General features: G+C 35.7%; 1 long non-coding RNA gene across 11 annotated transcripts in view; it reads right to left on the minus strand.

Annotated features, from left to right (window-relative positions):
* Positions 1-1,739: 1,739 nt before the first annotated feature.
* The window catches only part of LOC140639710 (uncharacterized), a 61,355-nt gene continuing 37,843 nt past the window's right edge, over positions 1,740-25,251 (minus strand). For 4 of the 11 annotated variants that reach the window (XR_012036334.1, XR_012036331.1, XR_012036339.1 and 1 more), the window contains 4 exons: positions 5,702-6,470; positions 4,811-4,891; positions 4,100-4,274; positions 1,740-2,163 (listed from right to left, as the gene is read on the minus strand). This is a non-coding gene — a long non-coding RNA (uncharacterized lncRNA). Of the gene's footprint in view, positions 2,164-4,099; positions 4,275-4,810; positions 4,892-5,701; positions 6,471-19,255; positions 19,393-25,251 lie in introns of all 11 variants that reach the window. The other 7 variants (XR_012036337.1, XR_012036330.1, XR_012036335.1 and 4 more) reach the window with 7 other exon arrangements.

Genomic DNA, 25,251 nt, shown 5'->3' on the forward strand with positions numbered 1-25,251 from the left:
TCTATGCAGTGAGCCGGACTTGGGACTCCATCTGGGGTCTCCAGGATCAGGCCCTGGGCTGAAGGCGGCACTAAACCGCTGAGCCACCAGGGCTGCCCATGTGATAGAATTTTGAGAGTGATTGCTTTTGTTTATCATTTTTCTTTTCATCCTAGTTTAAAAGGTCACATTAAGTTATAAAGATAAATAAAATTCCTCACTTATTGAAAAGTACATGGCATTCTTTGGCTTGTGCTCATTATTATAATTACAGATAAGATTAACACAATAGCCTTCAATAATCTCCCCCAGTACATAATTAAAAAAAATCTCTTGAGTAGTTTTTCCAAGATCATCTGCATATTATCAACCGAGAAGGCAAACAACTGAATTTTGGAGAAAAGCCAATCCACTAGCATCAATTAATAGCTGTAGCCATTTCTTACAGGTATGACATATCAAAAGGATTTATGAGAAGCCAAGTGTAAGTTGAGGAGCACAGTAAGGACAGATCTGTATCCTGTGTGCAGAATCTGAGGTTTCATATCACTATTAAGTGGTCCAACGATATGAGTTACATAAACTTGGACTGGGAAATAGTTGAGAAAAGCACCTTATTCAACCAAATCCTCCTGGAATCAGTGAAGCACAAGTTAGGGAGGTTTCTGGAAGTCTCTGTTCAGTACGTATTTTTGAGAAGAGAGTTGATCTTATCTTTGCTATGCAAAGTCAGTGTCTAGTCACCAGGACAATACTGAATGGAAGCAAAATTTTAGGCCATTGATTAAACTTCACCCCTGGCTAGAGGACCTGTTGTTGAATTTGAAAAAAAAAAACTTTGTAAATTTCAAGTACCGCAAGCATATAAAGAATGCATATTAACATCATTATTATTTATCCTTTAATTGCATAAAATAACCCACAGATATATAGATATTAGCATGTGTGTGATTATCTGGAAGACAGGAACATTGGAAGTAAGGGTCCTGAGAGAAAAATACTTAGAAATAAAAGGATTTAAAATGAGACCTTTGTTATATATGGGATCCTAGCTTTTACACTACTTTTCATTGTTATCTGTCCCTAACAAGGTCCTTATCTCATCCCCCGCAATATTCACCATCTTTCTTGAGTTATAATGTTTGCTTTCTCTCTCTCTCTCTCTCTCTCTCTCTCTCTCTCTTTTTAGTAAATATGCTGACCCTGGATTTCACATAAAAAAATACAATCATCAGGGAGGATTATGCACCTCACCTACAGCATACAGGCTTGCAGCCAGAGATGTGTGCCTTCACTTGGTGAGGAGTATCTTCCAGCCATGATTAATGCCTCGATTGTGTTATGAATTCTCCATCTCCCACCCCTGTGGGGACCTTTACTTAATTTCTTTCTCTTATAGACACACACACGTGGATGTGAGCGCACACACATGCTTCAGTATTCCCTCCTGTCTATAAGTTCTTTTATTTCAATACACAACATGAGTCTTTCTTATTAAAAAGAAATGCCTCCCATGAGCCATATTTTTATTGGTTATTCTTTATTTAGGAAATAAGAAGTAAAGATATCTCATATCCCTAACAAAAAAAATTTTTTGCAAGAGTTACCTAAATGCATTACTTCTGCTTAAATGCCCATTTACTCCTCAATTCCCTAGAAATTTTAGTCTTTTCCAATTATTCCTGAAAAACTGTTTTCATCCAGATCCCTATTTATGTCTGTGTTACAAGTTGCATATAAAATTACTACAAGACTCAGCATTTTAAAACAAGAATAATTTATTATCTCATTTGGTTTCTGTTTGTCAGGAAGTTGGTTGGGGCACAATGGATACAGCGCATCTCTGCTCCATAAGTGTTCAGAATACTCAACCCTGGGGGTGAGAATCATCTGAAGCCTTGTTCATGCACATGTCTGGAGGTTTGTCATGCCTGTGAGCTGAGACTTTAGTTGGGACTCTTCACTGGAACTCTTACGTGTGGCCTTTCCATGTGATCTGGGCTTCTTCACAACATGGTGGCTGGGTTCCAAAGTCAAGCACACTGAGAGAGAGCCAAGTGGAAGCTTTTATGACCTGGCTTTGGAAGTCACATAGCATCCCCGGTGCCATGGTCTATTGGTCAGACAGCCATAGATCTACTCTCAGACTCACCCACATCACATGTTTCCTGTATGTATCTCTGCCTTAAACAACATAACATGGCAATAAGAACTTCCATTAAATTCAGTCAAAGGGGAATTACAGATTTGCAACTTCAGTAAAAACAATGAAAATAAGCTTTTCAAATGAAAACAAGACTTAAATAAAAAAAAAACAATAATCAAGATATTCTATATCAGAATCTATGAGATGCATCTAAGACAGCACTTAGATGAAAATTTCACTAGCCTTTAAGAAAAGATAATACCAAAGGTATTGGAGCTGTCTTGGACCATAGGAAAGGAATGAAAATTTTCAAGTTTGTTTTATGAAACAAGAATAATAATGATTTTCAAAATTTTACCTTTAATGAATAAAAGAAGCCCACTTGTATATTATTATAATTAATACATTTAGCCTGAGTTCTACCACTCTACATTATCTTGCCTGTATATCTATATGCAATCTGTATTCTTTGTCCATTTTGACAGTTCTTCAGATATTTTGGAAATTTTCTATTTTTCAAATTAGTCTTCTAGTCTCAATTCAAACGCCACCTTCTCAGAAAGGACTTGTGTAATCTGACTGAGACCTTCTATGCCACTACTCTGTTTTCTACTCCTTTTTCAGTCTTTTCATATCATGATCAGTACTTGAAGTTATGTTATTGGTTTATTACTTTAGTACTTTATTATCCTTTTTGCTAGGACCTAATCTCCTTTCTGATAAGATCTCTCTCTCTCTCTCTCTCTCTCTCTCTCTCATTCTTGTTCTCTCTCCTTTTCTCTTTCTCAATAATATAATCAGAGCCCATAGAAGTATACATTGAGTAATATTATGTCAGCCAGGTACTTAAAAATTTTATGCCTGAATGCTATTAGAAGCTGTGTTTTTTTTTTTTTATTTTCACTTATACTCTTCCTAATAATGTCTCATTCATTTTAAGCACTCAGGAAGTTTGTTATCACTAGATTGAAACTGTAAAGTCTATAACTTTATATAAAATATAAAATATAGATGATGAAGATAATGATAGCTAGTATTCATGAAACATTTACTTTAACGTCAAGCACTATTCTAAGACCTACACATTTAACTCACTTATTTCTTACAGTAATCCTATGATAGGTACCATTGATATTTTTCCACTTTACAGATGAGAAAACTGAATCAGAGTAAATAACTTTCCCAAGGTCACAAAGTTAGCATCGACTTGTTGAAGGTTAAATTAGAATTTATAAAGTCTATAACTATATTTAAGATGGGAAATATGTGCAAAATAATGTTATCCTAAAAGTAGAAGGATTATCCTAATATTATTTTTTCACTATTATGTCTTTGTGTGATTCTTATCCCTTTATTGCATTTTAAGCTGTTTTGTAAGCAGGCATTTTAAAAGTCCCCAAAGCTCATAGAAGGATGATAAATTAATAGAGCAAAAATAGTAGCTTGTATTTAGATAGCATTTACTATATGCCAAGCACTGTTCTTACTGCTCTAAATATATTATTTCATTGAATTCTTATGACAGTAGCTGATACTGTTATTTCCATTTTATGCTTGAAAAATTAAAGCACAAAGAAATTTAATAACTTTCTTAAAGCCCCTGGGTTTGCAAATGGCAAAGTCAGAGTTTGAACACAGCCAATCTGATCCACAGTCAGTGCTTATGAGCATTATGTTCTACTAATCACAAAATGCTTATGAGTGATTAAAGAATCTAATGAGATATATATTTCATTATAGGATAATATAATTTGGGGCATGATTTATCCATACGCTTATCTATCCATGTTCCAGATTTATGCTCTTAAATAAACTAAATAAGAACACATTATAGGTATTAGTGAATCATACTGGGTGAATTAAGATTTACATTTGCAGAAATACAGAATCCCCTTCTCCTGGGAAAACACTGGTCATTAACTAAGGTCAAATTATCAGTGATTTTTGAGAATCACAGCCATGTTTTGCACTTACCCAAAATGTTCTTTAAATATTGTCTTCTCTGGGGCACCTGAGTGGCTCAGTGGTTGAGTGTCTGCCTTCAGATCAGGGCATGATCCCAGGGTCCTGGGATCGAGTCCCACATCGGGCTCCCTGAATGGAGCCTGCTTCTCCCTCTGCCTGTGTCTTTGCCTCTCTCTCTCTGTGTCTCTCATGAATAAATAAATAATATTTAAAAATAAATAAATAAATATTGTCCTCTGGATACATTGTATACTGCATATTAGCAAAACAAGCCCATGATATATAGAAGCATTAAGACATTTTTGAATATTCAGATATTTAAAGTATAGTTGCCAAAATAAACTTTCTAAACAAGGAATGACTATTTTATAAAAAAAAATATGATTCCTTTTCAGACATAATCTTCTTGTAACAAATATAATTTATTTTATTTTCTGCAGAATATTAATTCCACATTTCAAAAGAGAAGAAAACAAGAGATGATTAAGTGTGGATTTCAAGGCAAAACTTGGAATTATTCTCACATTCTTGGCTACAGCTTATCATGAAACAGAGTAATATTTTCCAAAAGAAAATAAACAAATGTTAACAATAACCACAATTATAAGCCACTGTTGAACTGAGCATGTGCATAAAGCCCTAGGAACTATCCTTAGATCCCTCTTTTTAGAAGAATCCATTCACAATGAGACAAAATATAATAGTCACCAGAATACATACCACATTGTTTATGATTTCCGGAATCATCAAGCAGCCTATTAATGAGGTATTGGGATAACATGAGGACCTGAATCATTACTTCTTTAAATTAAAAAAAAAAAGACTAGTTTATTACCCAAAGAAATAAAGTTATACAGAATCTTAAATACATTTCTAGCATATAAATATGCAATAATCACACAGTATAAAAGAAAGGAGATATCAAAACTGTCACTACAGGAAAAAAAGGGCATTGTAGTATAATAGAGTTAGAAAGAGCTAAAAACTGGAAGGAAATTAACCATTGAATGATAAGGATGAAAAGATGTTTTCCTCTTAAGTGTTATGTGTCTGTATTTTCTAGAAACAACTGATACTACTTTTAAGTCTTTAAAGTGTTACAAACTTCTGCCACAAAAAAAAAATAAGGGGAATAATTATTTATTTGATAGGATTAGCAATTGAAAATAGTAAACATGTTTCCTGTATGATCTGAAAACCATAACTTTTATAATCTCGAGGTTAGAAGTTAGTTTAGCAATCAATAGCAGCTGTCAGCTCAGGACCTCAGTAACATAAATAATAAATGTATGGTGCCTCCATTGAAATGTTTCTATAAAATTAAAAAATATATATCAAATTATATCTCCGATGGCACACTAAAGAATCACTAGAGGGTGATGTCATCTATAATTTGACATATCAATAACAACAAACAGTAACAGGTTATTAAAAATGCACCTAATCTATGTAAGCAGTATACACACCCCTATCTAGCATAATCCAAATAATACAACTTTTTTGCATAAACAATAACACGTATTGTAACAAAAGAAAAATCATTAAAATCAGAGGGACCAACCTTCTCAAAGACTAAAACCCAAAAGTAATTTTCACTTTAACTAAACTTACCTAAAATTTTTTGGTAGGTAACAGAGCTTCCCTAACTGGGTCCAAATTCAATCACAAATTTCCAGGAGGTCTGTCATCCTCACTCAAGAACAACTAGGAAATGTACATGCGTTCCAGAAAAAAAAAATACTATAAATCAATGCATATATGTAAATATCATTACCCATGTCAGGCTTCTCATTCTTGCTAGAGTTTTATATCAGACAAGAGGACTTCCTTCTGGGTCATTTATCTCCATCAATCTTCCTTCTGTCAATCTCACAGGAAATCAAGGCTTACTTTTCTTTGTTTTTTTTAAGTAAACATAGGTCTTCACAGGTGAGGAAAACCCCAACTAAAAACTTTGAGTCACTTCCTTAAAATTATCAGAAGTTTCACTTGACCAGACTCATATAGCAAATGACAAATCCTTATCTTCAACAAACTCCATTTCAAGACGGTTTAAGGGAAAGGAAAAGGGGAGACAGACAAAAAAAAAAACAAAAAAAAACAAAAAAAAACAAAAAAAAAAAACCACACACACAAGTAGAACCAATGTTTGGGCAGGCAGGAGAGGAGATAATCTGAATTTAAATGGAACATTTCCAGGAACAAGAACACAGGCACGCTTTTCCATCTTCTTCTTGTTCTTCAGTCTGATATGGAGATCCAGCTGGAACTCCCATTTCCCAGCGAGTCGGCTCTAGCCATGCGCTTCTGTCCTTTGAATACAGATAGGGGTTCCTAGCCTCTGCATATGGAGGTGATCCTCTCACTCCATCGTGAGTACCTTCATAGGATGCAAAAGGACACGTGTTAGATCCTTGACTGTATGTGGTTTGGGGACCAGTGAGTTGAGGCATAAGGGTTTGCATTGCAAAAGAAGACAAAACTGCCTGAAGACAATTTCATTCTAATTGGGGACTTTTCTGGGCTCCCTACTAACTCCTCCAGAAATAGCTGAAGCTGATTCACTTGCTTTGGGGACACATTTATTGTGGCCAAATTTTTTATGGCACTTGATTGTGAGATCTTAGATTAGCGATGTTGCTTGGTGACACACCAGCCCCCCCACCTACACGTTTTCATTTTGACTTACCTAAATTCAAATTTTAAACTTTCAGAAAGAGCACAGATGGTTTTAAGATTTAGCATTTAATATTTGCAAGGAAAAAGATGTTCAATTCTAATTTATTCTCCTAGCACAAGAAATTCTAAGTTTTTGTGCTAAGCAATTCCATTTATATCCCTGTGAAATGTCCTTGCCATTTCCCTCAGTCTCCACCCCAACTGTTCTTATCACTACCCACACTCAAAAAATCTCTCTCTATATGTATTTGTGGTCTTGATTTCTTCTCTAGAGTGGAAGGTGCAGTAATCCAAGCAATGCCTCAGCCTAATATCATATCATGATTGGTAAAAGAGAGAGAGAGAGAGAAAGAGCCAAGGAAGGCAGGCAGGCAGGCAGGCAGGCAGGAAGGAAGTTTGCATCTGAACTGCCATTCACAAAATTGCTTTACTCTTTGTGACAAACACTACTTCCAAAGGGACTATACAGAGTAAATATTGTTAAGACTCCAGCAAAATGTAACAAGAATGAATGAACATTTCTCCAAAATTTAACATATGCACAAATATTTGTAAAGAATTTAAAAGAAAGATACTTATCAGAGTATAGCTTATTAATACAAGTTACTTAACACATTCAAAGATGAGTGAATGATTTATAATAGTATATGCAATAGAGAAATATACTCAATATCTTTGTGGACAATAACATTGATGTGGATTATTTAATGACAAAGACGTCAAGAGCACATTAGATTATTAAGTTTCAAATTTGGTTTCAAAACTAGCATGTAGAATACAACCCTATTTTTGCTAATATAAAGATGTGTATGTGTTTGTGTGTATGTATGTATGTAATAAGTGGAGGAGAGGTGCCCCATTTTTTAAATGGTATGATTATGGGTGATTTTTCTGTTTTTTTTTTAAGGTTTTATTTATTATTCATGAGAGACACTGGGAGAGAGGCAGAAACATAGACAGAGGCAGAAGCAGGCTCCCTGCAGGGAGCCCCATGAGGGACTCAATCCCAGAACCCCAGGATCACACCCTGAGCCAAAGGCAGATGTTTAACCACTGAGCCACTCAGGAGTCCCTGATTTTTATTTTTCTTAATTTTTCCTCCATAAATGCATGGTTCTTTTATAAGGAAAAAAAAATTCAAGTTGTGTATACATGTTGCGCAGTGGACAAAGTTGATTATCAGTTTCATCCTGTGTTATTACCAGTGCAGACTAGTAAGCTAGGGGACATCCTCTCCAAACATGCTCTTCTCTACACAGCTTTGTGATACTGATGTTGTGAGTCTGCAAATAATCCTTCTCTTTTCTAGCTGGTTTCCTGTTGGATTTGGCCATCAGGGACACGTGACTAAAAGGCAAGAATAGGAGGAAGGGATGTGCTTTGCATTTGCTTGTTTCTGGGGATGTCATCCCAGGACCGGCCTGTCATATGATCAGCGGCAGCGATTTATTTTACTCCTCAGTTTCTTCCAGTGCTCCCAGAACACCCCCTTGGTAGTACCAGGGTAAGGTGGGCAGTGTCTTCTCAGTTACTACTGTCATTTACCAAGTCACCTCTAAACCCGTCAAGTTGGAGGGGGGACCAGGGAAAAGAAGGCTCGGCAGCAAGTGCAGGCTGGGGGTAGGCTGCTTCTCCACTTGCAGATCCCCAGCCACAGATTCTCAGATTCTAAGTGTCTGTGGTGGACAGGGCTGCCCCAGGAGTCTCAGGCAAGCCTCAGGAGGAGGATCACAGTGCAGATCCCCTCCACATATTATTTTCTTCTTTTGAAAAACAGCTCCTGGAGTGCTTTTGATTCTTGTGGAGACTGAACTACTAAGCCTGGGACATCAAAATAACCGCATGACCTGAACTGTCCCTCATTAACTGGCTATGATAAGGCCCACCAAGTCAGAAGTTTGGGCAAGTAAATAATCATCGAGTGGATATGCTTTGAAGGGATGTGCATGAGCAGGTGTTTTGACACCTTCATTTGTTCTTCAATGTTCTTCTTTGACACCAACTCCTGCTTCATTTTTCTTGACTTACCCCTGGTCACAAGAGACATAACTATCAGAATCTGGATGTGAGCAGACATCGGACTGACCCAAATGTCCATTAACTGGATAAAACAGAATGTGATATATCCATACCATGAAATATTAGTCACCAATGAAAACAAATGAAGTATTCATACATGCTACAACATGGAAGAACCTTGAAATCATTATGTGAAAGAAGACGGACAAAAAAGACAGCCATGGTGTATAATTCCGTTTATCTGAAATGTCCCCAGTAGACACATCTGTAGAGACAGAGAACAGATTAGTGGTTGCCAAGGGCTTGATGGGGCAGGGAATGGGAGTGACTACTAATGAGTATGAGGTTTCTTTTTGGAGTGTTGGAAATCTTCCAGTATCAGATGGTAGTGATGGTGGGCACGAGTGCAAATATATCCAAAACCCACTGAATCATACACTTTAAAAGAATGGGTTTTATAGTATGTAAATATTTTCTTAAGAGAACTGTTCTTTTTATTTATTTTTTATTTTTTATTTTTTATTTTTTTAAGAGAACTGTTCTAAAAATTGCAATTAAAGCCAAAAAATGAAATATGGAGATGAATAGTATCATTAGTTTTTACTCCAGGAAAACGGTTATTTTATCTTTGTTAATCAGCCTGAAATAAATTCAGAAAATAGTTTTCTGTATTTGGGGAGTAAACCATTATTCTGTGTATGCATGTGTGTATTTTTATCCAAAATCTTTCACATGGAGAGCACTTTAATTTTCCCTGGTATTGCTGATTGATCTCTGAGATCTTGCAAAGTATTTGTGATTCTGCACTAAACAATAGAGCAAGAGGGCATTTCACAGAACAGGAAATATGAATATCTGATATAAAACAGATGACCAGCTTCACTAAGAACAAAGTTCATTCATAATGTAAATGTATTGAAAAATAGGCCATCACCTCTCACCCTCAGACTGACTGACCCTGGAGTGGTAACGAGTGAGGAAGAGAAGGCTCATGCATTATTGATGAGACATAAATAGTTACAGCCTTTTAGAGGAATGTTCTGGCACTATATATTAAAATTAATAATCTGCATATCCTTTCGTGCAGTAATCCCACTCTTTATATTCTAGCCCATAGAAATGAAAGTATCAGTGCATAAGCAAATAATGACAAAGATGTATCTGACCCCTTTGGAAGCAAAGTGAATGTCTACCATTTGAGGAATTTGATATATTGTGATACTTTCATATAATATTTCTCAGCCATCAAAAGGAAAGCATAGATCTCTATATGTTTCCCTGAAAATATATTCATGATACATGACCAGGGGACAAAAGCAAGATGTAGAGAAAAGTGGATAACATTTCATTTACGTAAAACAAAGTAGCAAGATGTGTTTCATATGGGTCTTTGTATGTTTGTGTATATGATTTTGTATGCATGGCAAAGGGTATATAGAAAGACATACTTCAGATAGATAATTTTTGGCTACTCAGCTAGTGAGTAGGGGATGGGGGGGAGAGTGGGGCAGAAGGAGATTGAATGTCAGTTCACAAAATCAAGTGACCCAGCAAGAACGATATCCCATTTATGCTGTCTTATATATAAATATACATGATTGAATAAAGATGCATAATGAATTTGGCCAAGTGCTACAAATGGACATGTAGAGGTTAGTAGGATTTCAGAGAATATTTTCACCCTTTCCCATAATTTGGTGTATTGTTTAAAGTTTTACAAAGATTATTCATCATTTATATAACCTGAAAACTTGAAAACCTATTTTCAGTGGGGAAAATAGATAATAATATAAGCAATATTTTACTATTGTTATTTTTAACTTGAAATACCTTTGTTAATTTGTGAGCTCAGAAATTATAATACTTTGGAGAATGTCTAGGATTGAAGATACCTTTGTTAGGCTGGAAATAAAAGTGACCATCTAACGAATAGTGCAAATCCCACATGAGGAAGGGCTATGTGTCACTCATATAATGGACAATGGTTTCAAAAATCTTTAAGCCCTCACCCCCTGAAAATGAAGCTGTAGAATATGAAAATGAGAAGCAGTATGTAGTCCTTGTTCTAGTATCAACGTTTTATGTTGTCTCAGTCCCTTTCTTTTTGCTGGGCCTGGAGTTTTTGATCTGTAAAGTGGCCTGGATTAGGTTAGCTATTCTCTCATGGAGATCAGTTAAAATCACCTAGGAGGAGGTCCCTACGAAACATAACAGATCAGAATTTCTGGAGCTAGAGCTTAGAAAACTATATTAAAAAAATCATTCAGGGATGCCTGGGTGGCTCAATGGCTGAGCTTCTGCCTCAGGCTCGGGTCGTGATCCCGAGGTCCTGGGATCGAATATCCCATCAGGCTCCCCTCAAGGACCCTGCTTCTCCCTCTGCCTATATCTCTGCCTCTCTCTCTCTGGCTCTCATTAATAAATAAATAAATAAATAAATAAATAAATAAATAAATATCTTTTAAAAAAATCCTTCAAGTCTAGAAGGCTTAAGAATCACATGGCTCTATGTCACATCTAACCATAACTTTTTTTTTTTTTTTTTTTTAACCATAACTATTTTAAATGCCCTTTTCTGTTGTGGCCACCACACCCTCTTAGGCTAGGAAACGAGTTTTCTCCAAAGATCTGTTGCTGCTTTGGTGACTGATGCTCATGACGGATGTACTAGTCTTGCAGTGGTTTCTCAGGATCTGGTGGGGGGAGGAGAGACAGCTTTTTTTCAGAGTTCTGTGCAGCTAAGGGTGTTGGGGCTTAGCAGGTACTGCCTGGATAGAAGAGAAACTTTTCCATTCTGTCATTGCTTTACCCTAGTGATGAATCCTGGTCTGTCTTGGAGAAGTAATGAATTGGATTTTCTGGGTATGTATTGTTTTATTAGTTGATCTGCCCTATTAATAAGATTTTTCTATGTACAAATAAAATGGAGGTAACAAAAGGAGTGAAAATTTCTACTTTGTTATATAAATTACATTCCAAAAGTTATCATAAGTCAAATTAAATCACTTTTATTAAAGATCTTCTATCACAGTGTGTGTCTCAAAAGAGAAAAATGTGTCCTCATTGCTCCATATCTTCCAAGTACTATAAAGAGATAAAAGTTCATTATATATTTCATATAGAGTGCTTTTTACTCTCCAATTTATTGTAGGATGTTCACATAAGTACCCTGCTTTGTTACTTGATAATTCTCATAGAGCTGAAAATATAATGTGATCAATTAAATATTCATTGCCAGTGATGAACTCATTAGAAAAATCTATCTTTTCCATATATTTTATGCATCCATAAGTAGTTTAAATATGTGAAAAAGAAGAGCTGTGTTATGTGTTAAAAAAATTTAATTGCCACCATTCTGAAACCATATTGTTAAGACAAATAGTGTGGTATGTATGAAGTTTTTTTTCCTATTAATTTTTCATCCATTAAATGTTTTAAATTAAAAACTTATTTTTCCCTAAGCATTTTGCTAGCCACTGAAAATTCAAGGATGAACAAAATATCTTTCCCATTTCCCTGGATCTTGGATTCAGTTGGGGTACTGCTTATAGAAACAAAGAACTGTGGTAAAACATGATGAAGTAGCCACAATAAAAGCATATAAAAATGTTCACCTCATTTATAACTTCCCTTTTTCTACTTCTTCTTCATATGACAAAGTATAATGATCTATCAAAATGCTTTGATATGCTGATTGACTTTAGCCACCAAATAAAACATATTTTAATATTACTGTTGATCCTGTCTTTCATTTTAAGGGAGTTTATAAAAATGGTGTAAATGAAATGAATTGCCTACTAATTCCTAAATATTAGTGTTTTAAAATGGAGAATAACACATGTAGAATCACATGTATCTATTCAATTTAATAAAATGATTAAAACCAGATGTATTTCGTAATATATTTAAGAATATGATGATGATGAATGTTAAATCACATATTTTTTGGATTAGCAAAGCTGTTTTAAAACGTTCTGTGGGGTTTTTCTCTTCTTTCCCCACTTTTCCTTTATTTCTTGATTTTCCTCCATGTCAGATGCGTGCGAGGCATTCAAAGAAAAAAATTTTAAAGTAGCAATAATAACAACAATAACAAAGAGAGAAAGAAAGTGAGGAATCCAATATTAACAAAATGCATGTTTAACCAAGTCCAGGAGATCAAGCCAGACTGTGCTTGGTAAATACTCTTTGGAGACACTAATACTCAAAGGTTGTGTTTGCTGTTGTGCTTGAAGTTTGCTTTGCGTGGGATCTAAGACACCAGATGACCAGTAATCTCACTTGCCCTTTCTTTTCTCTGCTCTCTGTGGGCCCTGCATGCACCTCGCTCCCCCCCTCACCGCCCCCTGCAGCCTTGCCTGCCCCTGGCCATCTCCCAGCCCACTTGCTCCCCTCCAGATGTCTGCGGTGGTTAGGATTCAGCAGGTCACACCTTAGCCTGTCAGGACCTGGCGCCTCCGATGCCCAGCATTTGTTCCTCGCTTCATTTCCCCTCCAAATGGCCCTGGGTGACAAGTCTGCCTTGTTAGGCACAGATCTCAGGGAGCCCAAGGCAGCCAGCAGTGTCCCGTTTGGCTACCTGTCATATTGCCTTATGTTGTGGCAGTCTGAGACACCCCCAGTTCTCAGCCTCAGGGAGGGCTGTGCCAGGGAGGGCCTACCAACTGGAGGCTGGACGAATTCATGCAAGGGCTCTTGGATGTAACCTGCAAAGCTCAGCAATGACAACTGCATGTGGGTAGGCACAACATCAGGATCGATTTCTCTTCAGTTTTTGTTTAGCTGAATTCAACTCCCCAAGCATTTATTAGAGCTATGCAGGCTAAGGGAAACCATGCAGTGCTTAAGTTCAAGAAGTTCAACGCACATGACCGGTTTTCATCTTCACAACAACCTTGAGAGTCAAATGGGTAAATGTTTGTTTCTTCCATTCCATGGCATTCCATTCATTCAACCACTTATTCATTCAACAAACTTCTTTTTAATGAATCTACTCTGTACACTACGCACTGCTCTTGGAGGAGAGCTACTCAGAGTCATAAAAATTTGTCATTTTCCATGGGCCACCTGTTTTATGGGAGAGCTGTCAAATTAGGCTGACATGACACAGAGTCAATGTGATAGACCAGCAAAGGAGAGCAAAGCCAATAAGGTGAGATAAGAGGCTAGCCACACGGCTGGGTGCTCAAAGAAGAGGATTCTCCTGTGAGACATGAAGTAAGAGTTTGCCAGGAAAACAAAACTCCCTGACATATTTTCCTCCTGTTCTAAACTCCCCTAAGGCCCTTTGAGGTTATCATTAATATTATTGCTTCTGCGGGAGTTTGTATCCAGTATTAATGCAGTTAGGAATGAGGCCATGTCGATTAGCAAATAAATGGTAAACATGGGGCAAAGCAATCTCATTCTGTCTGACTCATATTTAATGCTTTTTCTCATGAAACAATATTATTTCCTTAGGAGGAGCTAATTCTGTTTTGAAGAAAGCATTGATAGTAGAGAAGAAGTGAGTTATAAAATTGAGAAATTTAATATAATTATAAGCCAGAGAATAACAATAAGTTTGAAGATTTTGTCTGAAATGCTCAATATTCTAACTCTGACATACAAAATAAGTGGACAAAGCTGTCTATTTATATTTTCAATTAGGCTTATAATGCGGTAAATATTTTGTAATTTTTGTGAAGTATCAGTTCCATTCAAGCTTCACTAAACAAGAAGAGAGTAATTTACAGTTGAATTTCATATTGAAGAACTTTTCTTTCCTTTTCTTTGTTTTCTTTCAGGAATGATCAGGGACCTTAAAAGCATCCTCCTACCCAGCCAAAGAGGATGCTTCAAAATCATTTTATTCGATAATTAGAGGACGTAAAACCAGCAAGAGAATATCAATGCATTCCTCTTGTAGGCTTTCCTGGAAAAATAGCAGGAACTACATCACAAAAGATCACTAAGCAAAATTACTGAATGGAAAACCATTAGACTAGAAATGTCAGCTCTGCCAAAGTTTGCTGTGTGGCCCTGAATACATCACTTCATCAAGGTGAGGCCTTCTACTTCCTTTATATGACAGAGAAAGTAGTCACGATGGTGTTCCAATTTACAAGGTTTGGGTAGACAAATTAAATAATATATGCAAAATAATTTGAAATATAAAATATTATGCATAAGGTACTAAAAAGGAAGGGAACTTTCATTTATTATTTCAAATGGAATACTTTGTATATATTAATAAAAAATAATGTTTGTGTTGCCAAATATCCAAGAGAATGAGCTGAGACAGACAGATGTGTGGGAAGCCATGCATCTTCTCATGGGTGGGTTATAACAATTCTTGTTATGTTGCCTGTTTCTTTTAAATACTTCAATATAGATAGTATGATATATGAGTAGGATAAATTAACTATAATCTACATGCTAGAATGGATTATTAACTTTTGAACATTTGAATTGGGATAATTAGATAGTATTTCAAAGTGGCTAATCAGTGTTATGTTGCTTCCAGTAACAATAATGTCTTCTACTATCACCAGCTCTATTGGCAACAGAATGGTAGAGATGTCTGAAATAATTTTCCCATTGTAAAGATGATATGAGAACTTCATGAGCCAGCCCCCTAATGTTCTTCAAAACAGTGCCCTAGTCCTAGGACTCCTGTTATTTTCCATGCTCAAGGGCAATATAGAAAACTCATCTCATCCCAGCTAGATGACTAACTGATTCTCAAGATTTGTCAAATGGGCCTCCTTACAGAGAACCATTCATGCAAGGTATTAGTGAATGACTGTAGGATAGAGCTGGAGTTTCATTTAGTTTAAAGAATAGGTTATTGGAATATTTCTTACCTTGTTGGTAATAAATCTGTGTGTGCAGACTTGTATCTGACACTTGCTTTTGTTGGAATATCCCACTGGTATGTTGGAGGGGGTCTATAGCTCATCACTACTTCATTCCCTACCCCTGGAGAAGTGGGGGAAGGGGGTTGAAACCAACCAAAAAGGCCTAATAATTGAGAACGGACAAACTGTCTTAAGTGACTTTACCAAAATTATCTTTTTAGTATTTGGAATATCAATCCACATTTTTCTCATAAATGTACCGAATATCTACTATAAATATCAGACTTATGGAAGAGATTATTACTTTGTATGCCACGATATTCTTTGAAAAACTTCCAAGAATATATTTCTTGAAACTACTGTTTTTTTCTGAGGAATTAGTGTGAGTCCATAATTTTTACATAATGAGAGTCATGTAGCCTATTTTATCTCCTTTTTTTCTTTAGTTCACAGAAAACTCTAAGTTTTATATTTGATTTTATGTCCTCTGGGTTTCATTTTAGTTTTCTTCCTTGATGTGGTTTTGATTTTTTTTAAATTTTAGTCAAATTCTACTTCTTTTGTTATTACAGTGGGGTTTTATTTATTTATTTTTCAATTTTTAAAAAAGATTTTAGTGCAGCCCAGGTGGCTCAGCGGTTTAGCACTGCCTTCAGCCTAGGGTGTGATCCTGGAGACCCGGGATCAAGTCCCACGTCAGGCTCCCTGCCTGGAGCCTGCTTCTCTCTCTGCCTGTGTCTCTGCCTCTCTCTCTCTCTGTGTCTCCCATGAATAAATAAATAAAATCTTAAAAAAAAAGAAAAAATTTTATTTATTTATTCATGGGAGACACAGAGAGAGTGGCAGAGACACAGGCAGAAGGAGAAGCAGGCTCCCTGTGGGGAGCCTGATGCAGGACTCAGTACCAGGACCCTGGGATCACACTCTGAGCCGAAGGCAACACTCAACCACTGAGCCACCTAGGCGTCCCTATTTTTTTTTTCAAAAATTTTAAATGATTTATTTATTAGATAGAGAGAGAAGAAGAAGAAGAAGGAGGAGGAGGAGGAGGAGGAGGAGGAGGAGGGAGACAGAGGGAGAGGGAGCAATAATCTTCAGCAGATTCTGCCAGAGTCAGACACCAGGCTCAGTCTCACAATTCTGAGATCAGGACCCAAGCTGAAATCAAGAGCTGGTTTAGCCACCTAACCCATTCATGTACCCCTATTTTATTTTTTACCTTAAATTTGTTACATTGATTAGAATTACAAACATACTTACAAATGAACTTATCATATAACTATCTAGCTGTGTTCCAGAGATGAGACAAACTCAAGGGCCTCCTACTCCTCTGACATCTTAACTCCTCTTCTATCATGTAATAAAGATTTCAAACATGACTGATGTAGGAGAACTTTGCAACATGAAAAGATGGCCTTTCTCTGCAAGCCTACTTTCTTTCTTTTTTTTTTTTTTAAATTCCAGTTAATTAAAATACAGTGTTATATTAGTTGTACAATACAGTGATTCAAAACTTCCGTATAACATCCATATAACTTCCATATAACACCCAGTGTTCATCACAGTAAGTGCACTCTTGGGGCACCTGGGTGGCTCAGTGGTTGAGCATCTGCCTTTGGCTCAGGTTGTGATTTCAGGGTCCTGGGATCAAGTCCTGCATCAGGCTCCCCCCAGAGAGCCTGCTTCTCCCCTTGCCTGTGTCTCTGCCTCTCTTTCTGTGTCTCTCATGAATAAAGAAAATCTTTAAGAAACAAAAACAAAAACAAAACAAGTGCACTCTTAATCCCCATCACCTATTTCACCCATCCGTCATTCACCTCCCCTCTGATAACCATCATTTTGTTCTCTATAGTGAAGAGTCTATTTCTTGGTTTGTCTGCCTCTCTCTCTTTTTTTCCTCTTTGCTTGTTTTTGTTTCCTAAATTCCTCATATGAGTGAAATCAGATGGTATTTGTCTTTCTCTGACTTATTTCACTTAGCATTGTACTCTTAAGCTCCATTCATGTAATTTATAAATGGTAAGAGGTCGTTCTTTTTGATGACTCATTAATACTTGAAACTTGATTATTATAAATGTTGCTATAGACATGGGGTGCATGTAGCCCTCTGAATTAGTGTTTTTGTATTCTTTGGGGAAATACCCAGGAGTGTGACTGCTGGATCGTAGGGTAGTTCTACTTTTTAACTTTTTGAGGAAACTCCATACTGTTTTCCACAGTGGCTGTACCAGTTTGCCTTCCCATCAATAGTACAAGAGTGTTCCTTTCCCCCCTACATCCTTCCCAACACTGTTGTTTCTTGTGATTTTAGCTGTTCTGACAGGTGTGAGGTGGTATCTTATTGATGCTTTGATTTGCATTTCCCTGATAGTGAGTGATGATGAATATCTTTTAATGTGTCTGTTGGCCAACCGAATGTCTTCTGAGCTTATTTCCAGGGTAAACAATTGAGAATTCAGGGAAATTAGTGGACATTAGAAACAACAGCATGAAAGTAACATTTTTAATAAGCTGTAAACTGTCAGAAACAGAAAGTGTGCACATTTTCAATCAGGAATTTCATTAATGAACATGTATAATTAATAAATGGTTTCCTCAAACAATATTAGAATAAAAGTGCTCATTATGTGTCTTTTACAAATGTCTGTAATGTATGTTATAATACCTAGTCTTTCTAAATTTTCTATATTTTAAAAAAACTGCTGAACAAGTTTTTAAATCAATGAATTATTTTTAAATCATTAGTTTTCTATCCCCATTACTTCCATCCTTCCCATCCTTGAGCTAATGATAAATACAGAATCAAGCTCAAGAAGTGCAAGAAAAGGCTTGATGCCATTTTGAAACTCAGGTTATTCTCCTTTAGGCACTGAAATCCTTCCTAGTAGAAAGTCAGGAACTTGCATTCAAATGGGTTAAAGCCACTGCTTAGTTAGCACTAACTTCCAACATCTTTGAAGTAGTTAGTGGCCTAATTTTCCCCCTTAGCATTTATTTCCTTTGTACCCAATGTCTTTGAGGTTTAAAGTTAGGATTAATTTCCTAATCTTCACGTTGTAGTACTTATCATCTCTCTCATCAGTCTAATATGAGTTAATTAGAATCTGTAGTTAGTTCTCAATCTGTGTTATAGTAGAACAATTGAAAAGAGAGGCACAGACACAATTATGTTGTTTTATGTCTGGAGGAGACAGAAAGCCAGTGGGGCTTCCCTTATTAGGTTAATATCTACCTGACTTCAAATGTTCCAGTGATACAAATAGCAATGGAGTCAATGCTCATTCCACCCACCATCTCTCCTTGCCTTACCCTGCTCCTTACAATCCAATTAATTCAAAGGTGATGGAAGAAGAGACATGTTTCACATGTCAAAATGACAATGTTCATTACATGATTCACAGAATGACAAATGTTGATGGCTTTGGGTAAATCCATGCTTTTACTTTTAAAATAAATTCTCTTTTTGTCATGTTTTACAAAAAATCCTCCTTCAAATCAAAAAAAGTATTTGCCCAAAGAAAGCAAGTGCCTGAATAATTTCTTTTGATGACCACAATGGCTTGATAAACATGAGAATTAAATAAATATACAACGTTGTGTATATTGTTAAATAAATATACAATGTTACCTCTAACTGATAATCCAGGAGTTGGTGGTGTGGTATTCCAAAAGGAAACTTTGCTTTTGAGTATACTTTGCAAGGCCAACTTTTGCTATAAAGGTTATACATTACACTCTTCAAAATCTATGTGGTTTAGTCCTGGTCTGAAATTTAATGAACAAATAAGCTATTCATAAAAACATCAAAAGAGAGGTACAATATTTGGTATAATTGTGTATACACAGTATTTCTTGTATTCATGTAAACTCGAAGCCTCTAATTCAATGGTTAAAAACAGTAAGAATATAATCAATCTGAATGGGTCATTAATGTTTAACAAATTGAAGTTTTTAAAACACATAGGTTCCAACAATATTCACTGTATATGTAGAAAGATCTAAAACCCACTCCTTAAGAAAATTCTAGTTGCAAATCACAAGGAGCCATTAGGACATGAATAAATGTAAAACAAATGAAAAACAGGTTTTAAGGTACCAAGATCAGGTGGTAAGGAAACAAAATAAATGTCAGCTACTTAAGAAATCTACATTGAATAAGAAACTACTAATACTCTTTCAAAAGGGATATTAAGGAATTATCTTAAAGATATTCTCCTCAGAGTCCTGTAGATTCATAAAAGTATTAGCTAAGTTGTTTTTTTCTTATCTTTATATAAAATACAGAGTATGAAAACTGTTTATGATTAGCTAAAAGTAGATTTTAATTGACTCTGATGTCAACTTGTTTCTCAAAGGTAGTTATTTTTGTCAGAATATTTTCAAGGGAGAACTTTTTGTCATAGGCTCCTCCGTTATATAACTTGTACAAAACTGAAATTATAATAAATTAGATTGGGGGAGATACCACATTGCCATTTATTTTTGGCTTTTTAAAAACCTATAAATTAACTAACAAATATGATGAAGTATTTTTATTAGAAATCAAAGTTCTGAATGAAATTTACAACCGGGCAGCCCTGGTGGTCCAGCGGTGTAGTGTGATCCTGGGCGTGATCCTGGAGACCTGGGATCGAGTCCCAGGTCGGGCTCCCTGCATGGAGCCTGCTTCTTCCTCTACCTGTGTCTCTGCCTCTCTCTCTGTATCTCTCATGAATAAATAAATAAAATCTTTAAAAAAAAGAAATTTACAAACTAATATTATGGTTGAATTATTTCCTTTTATTACAATTTGTTCCTAGCCTATAAATGTGACATTCATTTTTAGTTCTAGTGTTTATTTCTATGGAGCTGCCTCATGAGCTACAGGAGTTTTAATTTTATTGTCAAGGGGAAAATACGGAAATTCAATTCCATTTTGTTGGCTGTGAAAAGAGAACAATACATACTTTTAATCTTTACACATCTCCTTTGAGAATACTGATAAAATATATGTGAAAGTTGGGAAAATAATAAAACCTATGGCAAATATAAGATGATGCCAGAATTCTTACTGCATCTCACCTGGAAATATCAGTGCATTCTTCCTGGATGATTTGAGCAGAAAACAGTGTTCTGAGAATGTATTTTACAATATTGTATGTTGCAATATTGCATCTTGATGCAAATCCACAGAGTTAGCTCATCTAGATACTGTCTTGGTGCCATTTAGAAGGGAAATCCATTTTCTAAACAAATGCAGGCACTTGCCGGGGCCATTGCTTGGTGGGTGAGTGTAGGCTGGATTTTTTACTTAAAAGACCTGGTGTTGTGAACAACATTTATAACTGTATGTGTGATCCAGCAAATGTGCTTTAATTTAAAAATTCACATTTTCACTAAAAAAGCTTAACCTTAGGAATACCCAGCTGGCTCAGTCGGTAGAGCATACAACACTTGATCTTGAGAGTAGTGAGTTCAAGTCCCATGTTAGCATAGAGTGTACTGAAAAAACAAAATAACCTTATATAGGCTTTGAACACTTACTAACAATGAAATGGTCTCACATGGAGAAACTTATTCCCCATGTGGTTAGATTAGTTGTGGCTATATGAAAGGGATATACTAAAAAAATAGATGTGTAATACTTAGTGACATATTTATTGGATATGCTCAAAATTACATGTAGTAATAATTGGCCACATATTTTATAAACTGCAAAGACTATTAAGTTTCAATTGTTATTTATAATGTAGGTCAGCACTATTCCATCAAAAACAGAATGCAAGGCATGTTTGTAATTTAAAAATTTCTAGCAGCTACATAAAAATATTAAAACTGATATTAAATAAAGTTCAGTAGTATGTTTTATTTAACATACTATATCCTAAATATTATTAACCCAACATGTAAGCAAAATAAAAATATTATTTTCCCCTTTTTTTTTCATACTGTAGTTGAAACCCAGTGTATTTTTGACACTTAAATCACAGGTCAAAGGATTTAATTTTCACCAGAAATACTTTATCTGTATCGAGATTTCATAAAATTTACAGTTGACAAAGCTGTCCCAAGCATATTTAACATTTTAAAAAAGATTTTATTTATTTATTTAATCATGAGAGACACACACAGAGAGGCAGAGACATCTGCCCCCACCCCGGTGGGGAGTCTGATACAGGACCGCATGCAAGGACCCCGGGATCACGACCTGAGCCAAAGGCAGATGCTCAACCAACTGAGTCACCCGGGTGCCCTGCATATTTAACATTTTTTTTAAAGTAAAATGAAAACACTGATTCTTCAGTCACACTAGCCATGATTCAAGTGCTCAGTAGCCATCTGTAGCCTGTAGCTACTGTTGTGGATAGGATGGTTGAATTACATAACTACAATAACAATTTTCAAGTGTATGTTTCCTAAGCATCAGATAGGCTTTTGGATATCTTAAAATCCTAAATATATAACAAACTTTTAAGAGTGAATATTGAAATAAAGATGTAAACCATCAAATTTTAAAAAGTCATATTTTAATAAAATATATAGATTTATATGAAAAATTTAGTAGAGTAATAGATGTATACTTTGCTGAAATAGTAGTTGCCAATACAATTTACTCCATGGCCATCATTTTTCCATAGAATGACTTCTGTCTGTAAGAGCCACATTCACATTTTTCGTATTTGAAAAATGAATAATGGAAATGTTTCCTCCATTTTAAGAAAAAAAAAAAGGGTACTTTTCCTACACATCTTCTAACTTAGGACTTCTTAACTTTCAAGGAAGAAAGGAGCTAATGCAGTTCTTTTTTTTTTTTTTTTTCTTTTTTTTTTTGTTAGTGAAAGTAGCCTTTCCATCTAGATGAAGGATTTGGAGAAGACAGGTTTGATTCCTTATACTACTTTTATTTTTCAGTTGCAACTTGGAAAATGAAATTTTGAACAAAATTCTGAATAGCCACCCTCAACTATTCTCTTTCCTAGTCCATGGAACAATGTAAGGATTGCAAAGATTTACCAAGTATTTAAAGAAAAATCAACGTTTACTGCGAGTTTTGGTGCACTATTTTTCTCCACTTTTATATCTATCCCATACATCTGAAGAACTTTTTAGAGATAAGATTTATTATTTTGATGGGGAAAAATTATTGAGAACGTGTTCCATTCTGTTGTTTTATACTACCTTAGTCACCATTAAGTAACAGGATGAAAATCTTGGCTATATGTTCTCTATAAGAAAACAAAATGCAAAATAATAATCTTCTCTTCTCCAAACAACTGGATAAATATCATTCAGATTCCTGATTTTTTTTTTTTTTGCTTAATTGGTCTTAAAAATTTGCATGAATGTCATATGTAAAAGCATGTGTTAAATGTGTACACCTCATAAATATTTCAGAAATTGAATATTTTCATTTTTCATGATTTTATTCATTGAAAATATCTATACTTCAGTTTTCTTTTTAAAAAAATCTCGAAATAGGGATGCCTGGGTGGCTCAGTGGTTGAGTGTCTGCCTTGGGCTCAAGTCTTGACCCTGGAGTCCTGGGACTGAGTCCCACATTGGGCTCCCTGCAGGGAGCCTACTTCTGCCTATGCCTATGTCTCTGCCTCTCTCCCTGTGTCTCTCATGAATAAATGAATAAAATCTTAAAATAAACATCTTGAAGTAACTTTTTTAAAACACTTCAATGAGATGAAAGAGATCAAAATGTTTAAATAAAAATCATAAAAATTATTTTCCTTATAAATTGTTAGGCTGGGCAGCCCGGGTGGCTCAGTGGTTTAGTGCCACCTTCAGCCCAGGGCCTGATCCTGGAGATCTGGGATTGAGTTACATGTCAGGTTCCTTCACGGAGCCTGCTTCTCCCTCTGCCTGTGTTTCTGCCTCTCCCTCTCTCTCTCCCTCTCCCCCCACCCCCTCTCTCTCATGAATAAATAAATAAAATCTTAAAAAAAAAATGTTCGGCTGTTTTAAAAGTATATGCTTAAAATGAATAATACTATGAGCTTTTATCGTCTGGACAATATTCATTGTCTGAATATTTTATATGAATTTTGCAACCCCTGAACAGTCAGTGAGTGTCCAAAATACAGAGTCCATTAATCATTAAAGTTTCAAGTCTTTATTTTACTGAATCTTTTTTGTTTGCAAAATATATTTAGCTATACGGATAGCTTTGAGTCTGAACTTGACTTGGTGTGAATTTGAATGACTTTTATGGTAAATGACATGGACTGGCTCTAAGTTCACACATTGTTCTTTCTCCCATTGAAAATTAGTGTTCCTGTAACTCCTTTCAGAGAAAGCAGATGTCTCGTTATTTTCCTGTTCATGATGTCCTATGATTACAAGAGCATTGTAATACTTATTCCAGCAATGTAATTCATGCCACTATAAATATGCTGAACTGTCTTGTAACCCCATGAAGAGGCAATGAATTGCAGCAACAAAGGCATGTTCAATGCAGAGAATGATGTGCAAATAAGAAAAGCATGCAGCCTCATCTCTTTAAAAGAAAACAGCTTTTACAAGACAAATTTTATCGCAGGAAGTTTGTTAATACACCTGGCAATTTTTATACTAGCATTTTATTGTGTGTAGTGTTGCTTGTAATAAGTAATATATCAGTTACAGTGTTGAAAAACATTATTTTCACATGTTTTTATTTTATGGCCATGGTTACAATGGGATTTGAGCTCCAGAAAATACAAAGGAAGCCCTATTTCGCTATTTGTTGCAAGTTTATGTGCTAAATAAATCTTTTTTCATATGTTGGTGTTCCTACTGGAAAATGTTTTTCATCAATGTATAATGCCGCATATAGCCATATACATGTATTTATCCATATGTATCACAAAGAGTATCTACTCCTGTTTAAATTTTTTAAAAATTATAGATAATGTATAATTTTTCATACCTACTCTTTACTTAAAAAAATTACATCCAGTCTTCCTATTCTTTTCTAACAGAAAGTTTTTGAGAGTTGTCACTTTTTAGGTAGAGAAAGATCATATCCCTACCAGCAGGATAACTTCAGGCCAGCTTTGCCTTCTTGTGTTTCTGTATAATTTCACATTTTTTCCCCTCCAGGATGCATAAGCCAGGGCAAAGATGGAGAGCTAGAGAATATACTTGGAGTTTTCTGGTACTTTCTTTACTCTTCCCCTAAACTACTCTGAGTTCTTTGCTTCCAAGGGCTAGGCCCATCTTGTTAATGAAATCTTTAAAAATGTTGGGAACTTGATCCCAAGTGTGTTTCTGCTTCCATTCTTTCCTGCCTCCATGCCCATAAAAGCACACCTCTCCCACAGTGTCATCTAAAGACCATAACACATTTTGCCACACTGCCTTCCGTTGTCATCCTTCTGCTTCCCTCCTCAGGAAAGGGGAACAGATTGAGAAATATGTGCATTGTTGTGGTCCTCAAAACCTGCCTCACAGCAGAAGCATTAGAAATACCTGGGAACTTGGTAGGAGATGCAAATTCTTGGGGGCATATTCAGCCTACTAAATTAGAACCTCTGGGGGTAGGGAGCACCAATTTGTGTTTTAACAAATTCTCCTGTTGATTCTAAATTTGAAAAACATTGGTGTAGAGAAAGGCAATGCCAAACTCCCCCCAAATCACATAGTCAGAGGTCAAAA

The sequence above is a fragment of the Canis lupus genome, chromosome 1, assembly GCF_048164855.1.
Source record: "Canis lupus baileyi chromosome 1, mCanLup2.hap1, whole genome shotgun sequence".
Taxonomy (NCBI): Eukaryota; Metazoa; Chordata; class Mammalia; order Carnivora; family Canidae; genus Canis; species Canis lupus.